The sequence below is a fragment of the Hyaena hyaena genome, unplaced genomic scaffold, assembly GCF_003009895.1.
Source record: "Hyaena hyaena isolate Hyena2069 unplaced genomic scaffold, ASM300989v1 scaffold_496, whole genome shotgun sequence".
NCBI classification, from domain to species: domain Eukaryota; kingdom Metazoa; phylum Chordata; class Mammalia; order Carnivora; family Hyaenidae; genus Hyaena; species Hyaena hyaena.
In genome coordinates, this window is record NW_024081127.1 from 600,258 (window position 1) to 608,133 (window position 7,876).

At 43.3% G+C, this 7,876-nt stretch overlaps 1 long non-coding RNA gene across 1 annotated transcript in view; it reads right to left on the reverse strand.

Moving 5' to 3' along the window:
• Positions 1 to 6,273, reverse strand: part of LOC120246945 — a 10,268-nt gene extending 3,995 nt beyond the window's left edge. The window contains exon 1 of the long non-coding RNA XR_005532189.1: positions 6,119 to 6,273. This is a non-coding gene — a long non-coding RNA (uncharacterized LOC120246945). The remainder of the gene's footprint in view (positions 1 to 6,118) is intronic.
• Between the last annotated feature and the right edge of the window lie 1,603 nt (positions 6,274 to 7,876).

Below are 7,876 nucleotides of genomic sequence, written 5' to 3' on the forward strand. Positions count from 1 at the left end.
GGGGGGGGGGGGGGGGGGGGGCGTCCCGAGCACCGTGGAATGCACGACACGCTCCTGGAGCTTACCCACTGGGTGCCAGAAGCACTCGCTAATCGTGACAACAAAAATATGTCTCCAGGCTTTGCCAAATGTCCTCTGATGGCAAAACCACCCCCACCTGAGAACCATTGACTTATAAAGGTGACGTTCATACAAAATTGTTAAATATTGCAATGGTTGAACTAAGATGGGACAGGATATGTCTGACTGTAGGGCGCTGGGGGGTAGAGCCTCACGTAGGGGTCAATGGAGAGAATGAGCTTCGGAGTCAGTGAGACCAAGTCTCAGATTAAATGATGTCAACTTAGGTCTCTTTTTGTCCCCCTAAGCCTCAGTTTTTACATATGTAAGATTAACAACAATATCAATATAACAACAGTAATAATAACAAAAAGATTGTTGAGAAATTAAATGAAATAAAGCATATAAAGACTCTGGTATATTGTCTAGCATCTAGCAATGTCAGATTGTTAACAATCTGACAATCTCCAGAAGTTTCTAGAAATAAAAGATACCTTTGGGGGAGTAGTTTAAAGGAGCCCCGGGAGACTGGTCTGGGGAGTGGGGGGTGGGAAGAACTCTTTGGTTGGGACTCTGTGAATAATGTCACCCTGGCTTCCTTCTGAAGAATTATCCGGCAACGCAGGCTATGCCAGTTCAGAACAAAGTGCAGTGAGATGTGTTAGCTCTCTAGATAAATAATCACCCCGGGGCAGCAAAGCATATAAAATCATTCCAGAAACAGAAATATTTATAGCCCTTAAGTGTCCACTCTGGTCTCTATTTTTCAATCAGAAAAGTGCAAAATCACCCTTTTAACATGCAGAGGAATATCCTTACACTTTTGTACCCAGGAAACATGCTTGGAAAATTGAAGCAGAAGGAATGTTTGCAATGTTATTTGTGTCTGATACGCGCCTCTTCTTGACATAACGAAAGCAATGTTTCCGGGGGACTCTAACGTTTCGTGGGAACCTCACACGACCCCGTGAAAGCATCTGCACTGTCCTTCTTATTCTCTACAGCTTGAATTGCAGCATTTGCTTTCATCCTACAGAAATTGCCTAAAAGTACAAAGATGTTCAAAATGACTTAACACATTAACAATCGTGGCATCAGTAGCTTTTTGAGGAACTTCATCCCACTGAAGATTACATCACCTTTTTTCCAGAATCCCTGTACCCTGCTCTGTACACATTTTTTATTTTCTCCTCTCTCTCTGACATTCGGGACTCCTCATTGGAAAACTGGGAGAGGATTGAAATTCTCCACACTTTAAACGTTGCCCATACCATTACTATGGTCGCAAATTATTCTAGGTTGAGCTATATGAAAATAACAATATTGGACTTTTTTACCTACAGAAATGATGAGTTCTCGGGGGTTCAAATTAGACCTCTATCCCTATTTCTCTCTCTTAAAATTCTGCTCATAGTAGGTCATTTTCCTTCTGGATTTTTCCGCCATTACCCCGACCCTGAAATGATCTCCCCTTTCTCAAGATACCTACTCTGCTGTACCTAGTACTGCTGCCGCTCACTCATGACGTCACTTTTTGGAGGTGTTTCCTTCCGAGAGAGCAGACATCACAGCCATCAGCCGGGAGCTCTGTGCCTGACTCCTCTAAGCGCTGGCTGGACGACCTTGGGTACGTTACATAGTCTTTCTGAGTCTCAACTTCCGCACTAGTTAGAGTTAAGTATTGACAAAATGGATTCAATATTTTACATAACATCTCTTAGGTAAGTGTTCGGTAAATGGTCCTTTATCCACGAACTCCTGAAGCAGCCTGACCATAGTTCCTAGCATACCACGGGTATTCAACAAACAACAATCACAATGCAGCAATACAATAACTTATTTTATTAGGCACTTATTCCACGTGGTACTAGGCTTAGTACTTTCCTTGCATTATCTCATGTAATCCTCACCCCAGTCCTGTGAGGTAGATACTTGCTGTCACCACCATTTTGGAGATGAGGGATTTGAGGCAAAGAGAGGTCAAATAAATGGAACATGGCCACACACATGGAGGAGCCAGAGCTGGACCCAAGGTCATCTGGTGTCAGAGTCCAGAGTTGCTTGATGCCTCCCTGTTGATGCCTTAGATGTACTGGAAAGGCCCCAGAGACTTCTTTCCACTTCAAAGAGTCCATGATTCGAATATATTCACACTGATTGATATTTGTACTCCCTTAACTAATCGACTGTCTCATCGTTTTCTTTGTTCCATTAACTGTTTGCTATTTCATGTGGGTTATAAGTAGGTATAGATTTCGTCAACATAGGTGGGCAGTTCTAAGTCATGGTTAAAATTAAGACTTCAGTTCATTTCTACCATTTGCCTTCTGGGTAAGGTGTACCATGTGAGGCACAGGACGCAGGTATCTAAGTACCCTACGGCCCTCAGCTAAAAGTATTCACAGTGGTATCATGTCAAAAGGCTAAACTTGGCATCTTTAAAGGTAGCACCACTGAAGTCTCAAACATAACTGAACTTTTAGAATCACTTCAAAAAATATCCCATACATACCCCTTTCACTTTGTGAAATGCTACGAGGCCTAAACGACAATACGTGACCCCTGACGATAACGCAAATCAACACGTTCATTCCATCGGCAAATACAGAGTAAGCACCAGCTGTCTGCCAAGGCTGTGCTCATTGCCGGGAAAAGGATAAACAGGTTGGGCCCAGCCCTGTCCCCATGAACCATACTGTCTGGGAAAACACATGACTCACTTGGTGGGAAAGGTAAAAAATAACGTCACAGTTTAGAGAGCTCATTGAGGACTCGCACGATTGGAAAAGTCCTCTGAAGTGAGAGCAGGATTTGAGTTTGGTCTTCAACAAAGTTTGGTAAGATGCCACTTGGTGACTTAATTCCCACACGCAGCAATCAATACAAATGCACAGCACAGTATCATCACTTTCATAGCGGTGGTAGAAGACCTCCGATGAAACATGATTACACATCCAAAATCTGCATTCCTATTCACATCAAACCTAATGGCGTTTTAAGCTTTGTGCTCTTATTTCATTTACTGAAGGAGCTAAGGCAAAAATAACCTCAAATTTGAAAATGTTCCCTGCAAAGATTCTTCTAGAGCTATGTTAAAAAGCCAAAGCCCTGCACTATGTTAAAATTGAGGTGTTTTCCTTTCAATTCAAAACCTCAATTTTCAGACCTTAATATCTTAGGCTTTTCAATCACAGGAAGTTGGTTACAGAGAGCGGTTACGGGCAGAAGACTGCTGAGAGCATACTTCTGCACTACAACCACGGCCCATCATCTTTAAGATGGTTAAGTAAGCAATCCAAAGAAAAAGATGTTGGGGGTTAAATTGCTAACTCAATCGAAATGAAAGACCTGGGTAGGTCAAACTGTATTTTTTTTCCCATTTCCTTTAATACTAGTGGATAGTGTGTATTTCCTTCCCCGTACGATGGTGTAGAGGAGCTTTCCTCGGTGTAATTCACATGGTACCAGGGATTATCTTTTTATCTGCAAACTAAACAAGATGAAATTATGTCAGCACAAGTCTCTGCAGACAAGATATGTCAAAAAGATAAATTACATAATTTATATTTGCATGCCTTTGCATTTTTAATATTGTTATATTCTTTGCATTTCTAATTATATTTGCATTTTAAGTATTGAATTCATTTTTAATTTCGGGGGTAAAAGGATGTGATATAATTAGGAATGGACGGACATGGGACACTTTCAGACCCTTTTCTTTGCCACAGCTACAATCAAAGGCTTGTTTCCTTCCCGTGGTACCCCCAGAGATGCCAAAGAGCAGGATAGTAAAACTAAGGCCTAACTGACTATTAATATGGTGCCTCCTACTATTGTCCAAATTTTTCTTTCCCTGCTATGTGAGCAGGATGTACACTTCTGCCCTTGTGATGCCTCCTGGCAGGAGGTGGGGCATGCGGATGTCAGTGGGGGAGGGCGCCTTCCATATGCCATCACAGCCTCTGTGCCCTTGCCCTCTGCCACCAGAATGCCGTGTCCCGGACAGAGGCTGCTCCTTCAGCCTGGATCCAGGAGAGGAAACACGGGGAGTGGAATTACAGATGGCCGCCAGCACGGTGCCGAGCTGCGGCCCGCCCACAGCCTGTACATAATGCGAGAGACGTGAGTGCTTGCTTGGGAGACCACCAAGAGTGTGAAATCATCACACAGAGAACCTGACGGATGCGGTGAGCCCTGGTTATTCTTCTGTCACGCGGTCGTAGGATTGGTGCGCAGCAAAGGAAACAACGCGCAAAATGAGAATGCAGCCTGGGCACAGAAGGCCGTGGAAATGCACAAAATGCAACCTATGGAGAAAATGTTTGCAAGCCATCTCTCTGTTCGGGGGTTAATATCCAAAATATATAAGGAACTCATGCAATTCAATAGCAAAACAAACAAACAATCCACTTAGAAAACAGGCAGAGGACTTCCATAGAGCTTTTTTAAAAAAGAAGACAGCTAAATGGTACATGAAAAGATTCTCAACATCACTAATCATCAGGGAAATGCGCATCAAAACCACAATGAGCTATCACCTCACACCTGTTCAAGTGGCTGTCATCAAGAAGACGGGAGATAACGAGTGTACGGGGGAGGTGGAGAAAAGGGAACCCGTGTGCACTGTTGGTGGGAACGCAAATTGGTGCAGCCACTGTGGAAAATAGTACGGAGGTTTCTCAAAAAAAAAAAAAAAAAATAGAACTACTGCTTGATCCAGCAATCCTATTTCTGGGTATCTATCCAAAGGAAACCAAAGCAGAATATCCGAGAGATATCTGCACCCCCATGTCCATTGCAGCATTATAGCCAAGACATGGAAACAACCTAAGTGTCCATTACTGGATGAATGAAGGAAATGTGTTATATAGACACACACACACACACACACACACACACACACACACACACACACATAATATTATTCAGCCACCAAGAAGGAAATTCAGCCTCTTGCGGCAACATGGATGACCCTTGAGAACCTTATGCTGAGTGCAATAAGTCAGAGAAAGACAGATACTGCAGGCTCTTACTTATATGTGGAATCTAAAAACATGAAACTCATAGAAATAGAGACTAGAATGGCACCCACCAGTGGCGAGGGGTCAGGGAATGGGGAGATGGTGGTCAAATGGTATAAACTTCTAGGGATGGAGGTGTTAACTAGCTTTGTTGTAATCATTCTGTAATGTATGTGTTTATCAAATATTCGCACGTATATATTAGACATTTATGTTTTAAGACAATAATACCTCAGTAAGTCTGGGGGCAGGGAGAATGTGCCACAGAGTCATGCTCTTCCTCTTTGAGCACCCACTGAGATCAGTAATGGCTCCTCTCTCTGTGCCCACTCGGCACACACACTTAGTCCGAGGCACTAACCCCGTCTTACCTGTCTTCCTGTCGGCCTGTAAACTGGGCTCACTTTCGAAATCGAAGAACCGGGACTAAGCTGAATGAGCACACAAGTTATACAGAACATCACTGGAAAAGCCAAAGTGATAAAAATACCCACGACTTAACGTAGCCCCATGACCGACCCGTCTCAAAGAAGACTTAATATCATGACTATCAAATTCTAAGGGCGCCTGGGTCGCTCAGCCAGTTAAGGTCCAGCTTGGGCTCAGGCCATGATCTCACAGTTGGTGGGTTCGAGCCCCGCGTCGGGCTCCGTGCTGACAGCTCAGAGCCTGGAGCTGCTTCTGATTCTGTGTCTCCCTCTCTCTCTGCCCCTCCCCTACTCATGCTCTGTCTCTTTCTCTCTCTCAAAAATAAATAAACATTTTTTAAAAATTAAAAAGAAATTCTAAATAACATACATTTCGCCTATACTGCCTAATCGTTAGGACAGACTGCATTGTAAAATCTCTGGTTTCAATCGCCTTTATTTTGTCCCATGATAATGTTCTCTCGTATCAACTTTCCCCTCATGAGGCCGTTTTAATTCCTGCCTCTCTCCATATGGATGCTCTCAGCTCGTCTCAGGCAGTTCCTTCCCCTCTCTGATGTCTATTTCAAGACTCCTGAGAGATTGACGACTCCTAGAAATACCGCACACCCATCTGCTGTCTTCCGTCTTCCACCGTGGGGCCTGAATGTTGCTCTCCTGAACACAGCTTCCGAAAGCCTGCACGACTGTGACACAGCCGGCACGCTGACCGCTGACTGACTCCCGTCTGCGCTATGCACACTCGCCAGTTCGGGGGAAGGTGCTGAGGCTGCTACGTGTGTGCCCGTCTGTGCGTCTGTGCTCACAGCGAAACGTGGGCCTCGCCTCTCTCTGGACGCTGACGTGTCAGGAGTCATTTCTCCCTTCTGCCCCTCTTCCTCCTCCTCTTCTTCTACTTCTTTTACTCCCCTTTCATCTCACTCTTTTTATTCTTCCCCCCTCCTTCTTCTTCCTCGCCCTCTCCCTCTTTTACGAAATCAAACCTCACCTCTAGTTTCAACTCTACCGACGCACTTCGAACAAGGCCTTTATCTTCTCCGTCTGGTGGAGGCAGCTCGTTCTTCCCAAGTTCTAGGAGACCCATCACGTCAACACGCGCAAGTTTTTATTTTCATTTTGGTTTGTCTTTTTGTCCCAGCTTTCTTGAGGCAAACTTGACGAATAAAGCTGCTTATGTTTAAGACACACAACATGATGTTTTGATACGTGTGAGCCTTGTGAAGTGAATGCCACAATCAAGCTACTTAACACATCACTCACCTCACATAGTTATGTCTTCTGGTGTAAGTGGTGAGAACACTTAAGATCAACTCTCTGAAACAATTTCAAGTGCATAATACAATATTATTAACAACAGTCACCATGCTGTACTTTAAATCTCTAGAACTTATTCATTCCACACAACTGGGTTTTTTTTAAGTTTTTAATGTTTTATTTATTTCTGAGAGAGAGAGAGACACCGTGAGCAGGAGAGGGTCAGAGAGAGAGGGAGACACAGAATCTGAAGCAGGCTCCAGGCTCTGAGCTGTCAGCACAGAGCCCGAAGTGGGGTTTGAACCCACAAACCGCGAGATCATGACCTGAGCCGGAGTCGGACGCTTAACCGACTGAGCCACCCAGGCGCCCCTCATTCCAAGTAATTGAACTGTTGTACATTTTGATCAATATCTCCTCATTAACCCTTCTCCTTAGCCCCTGGTAAGCACCATTCTACTCTTTCTTTATAGGAGTTAAAAATTTTGGATCCAACCTGTAAGTAAGATTGTCAAATATTTGCCTTTGTGTGTCTGGCTTTTTTCACTTAGTATAATGTTCTTCAGGTTCATGCATGTTGTCACAAATGGCAAGATTTCCTTCTTTTAAAAGGTTGAATAATATTACATTGTACATATACAATATTTGTATAATATATAGTATTACATGCTATATATACATACATACATATCACATCGAATTTTTTACCCATTCATTCATCAACACACACTTCGGTTGTTTCCATATCTTGGCTATTGTAAATAGTGCTGTGATGAATGAGGGGGAGGGGGCAGATATGTCTTAGAGACAGTGATTTCATTTCCTTTGGATATCCTTGGATGTCCAGAAGTAGGATAGCTGGATTATATGGCAGTTTTATTTGTAATATTTGAAGAATTTGCATGCTATTTTCCATAATCAATAGACCAGTTTATATCCCTCTAACAGTGAGCAAGCGTTCTCTGACTGTGTAACCTCACAAACATTTGTTATCCATTGCCTTTTTTTATATATGCATTTTAACAGGTGTGATGTGGTATCTTCTTGTGGTTTTGATTTGCATTTCCTTGATTAGTGATACTGAGCACTTTTTCATATTGGCCATTTGTACAC